Source organism: Pteropus vampyrus, unplaced genomic scaffold (genome assembly GCF_000151845.1).
Source record: "Pteropus vampyrus isolate Shadow unplaced genomic scaffold, Pvam_2.0 Scaffold79, whole genome shotgun sequence".
Taxonomy (NCBI): Eukaryota; Metazoa; Chordata; class Mammalia; order Chiroptera; family Pteropodidae; genus Pteropus; species Pteropus vampyrus.
The window spans coordinates 4680652-4682683 of record NW_011888860.1 but is presented as its reverse complement, the minus strand read 5'-3'; the positions used below and the strand labels follow the sequence as shown (position 1 = coordinate 4682683).

The 2032-nt window shown below is 40.8% G+C and overlaps 1 pseudogene; it reads left to right on the top strand.

Annotated features, from left to right (window-relative positions):
- Positions 1-1562, top strand: part of LOC105293913 — a 17032-nt pseudogene extending 15470 nt beyond the window's left edge.
- The last annotated feature ends 470 nt before the right edge of the window (positions 1563-2032 follow it).

Here is a 2032-nt window from a genome sequence, read left to right as displayed (position 1 = left end):
AAGTCAGACAGAAAAATTTAAAAACCATATGATTTCACTCACATATGGGATATAAAACTAAAAGCAACAAACAAGCATGACAAATAGACTCATGGACAGGGGACTGTGGATTACCAGTTACCGGAGTGAAGAGGGAAGAGGGAGGTACTTAGGAATAAAAGGGGTCAAATATTAGGTGACGGAAGGAAATCTAACATTGGAAGGTGAATACACAATGCAATATATATACAATATACCATTGAATTATATACTTGAAACTTATTTGATTTTATTAATCAATGTCACCCCAATATTTTCTAAGAAGAAAAGAAAAAAAAAGAAACAAGTCTTCATCCCAAATGAACAACTAGGCAGAAAAATTTTTTTTAAAAAATCCCTACTCTGAGGCCACTAAAGGAGCTGCCAAACACCAGCTACTTCTAAATAGATTTTCACACACAGTTAAATTCAGATTCAGAAATCTCTTTTACATTAATTTACTTTAGCCCTAAATTAACATAATGGCAAAGCCTTTGAAATAAGTACATTAATTCTGAGTACTTGTAGCAGTACATTATGATTAAAAAAAACTTGAGAATTTTATATTGAAATATTATCAGCATTTTTTACTCATTCTGAAAAAACTTGTTTCTATGGTGTAAATTAATTTGTACTTATGACACTCATATTGCCTAGTTTATCTTATGTGTTTATTGATGAATAAGAAATATCTATTACAACACTAAATGATTCACTCAAGCCCAATAAATGTATATAGATATGGTCTTTTACTGTTGTCACCTAAAATTAGTTCATTTTAGCTTTTTATTAGGGACATTTAGAAGTTTATGTTTCTGGGAAAGGCCTGTGTCTGCAGGGAGCAACTGGGAGGAGAGCTGGAGGAGAGCTGGCGCAGGAGCAGAGCCTGAGGGCCCAGTAATCAGTTGGTGTTTCCGAAGCTATTTGGGGCACACGGACCCCCCGCACCCTCCAGGAGGCCATTCAGTAACTGCGGGACACTGAAGAGATGCTAAGTAAGAAGCAAGAATTCCTGGAGAATATTAAGCAGAAGCTGACAGCCGCCAAGAAGCACCACACCCAAAACAAGTGCGGCCCTCCAGGCACTGAAGCTCAAGAAGAGGTATGAAAAGCAGCTGGCACAGATGGATGCCACACTATCGACCAGTAAGTTCCAGCAAGAGGCCCTGGAGAACGCCAACACCAACACCAACGTGCTCAAGAACACTGGCTATGCTGCCAAAACTATGAAAGTTGCCGACGACAACATGGACATTGATAAAGCTGATGAGTTAATGCAGGACATTGCTGACCAGCAAGAACTTGCAGAGATTTCAACAGCTATTTCAAAATCTCTAGGGTCTGCAGAAGACTTTGACGAGGGTAAGTTCATGGCAGAATTAGAAGAATTAGAACAGGAGGGACTAGACAAGAATTTACTGGAAAAGAGTGGACCTGAAACAGGCCCTCTACCAAATGTTCTCTCTATTGCTCTACCATCAAAAGCCACCAAGAAGAAGGAAATCGACATGAAGGATTTGGAGTCCTGGGCTGGAACCATTTAACCAGTCCAGCACACGCTGGGCCCAGACGGACTGCTGGCCTGCACAGTGGTCAGGCATGTGTGTGTGCATGTGAGTGTGCATATGCATGTGCATGTGCAGGGCACGCAGAACGTGGTGCAAGCAGCTTCCACCACTCTGGAATCTCCCTCCAAAGCAATAGGGTGCATCCCTGCTCACTCTGCATAGCATGGTCTGACCCAGAAGGGAAGTGGGGAATGGATTGGGTGGTGCCTGTTCTTTATAATGTTGAATTTCTGTAAAATAAATTGTATTTGCAAATCCAACATTGAGCTTCTGGGCTACATTAACTCCACTGCTCAATGGAAAGGGTTGACTGTTTGCAGTTGAAATGATCTGAAAATGTACTCTCTTCCTTTTAAGTCAGTTGACTAGTAGCATATTTCTTTGCAAGACTTGTATGGTGCTGGCAGAAAAGTCGTTTTTTAAAAGCCATAGGCTTTTCCTTGTCC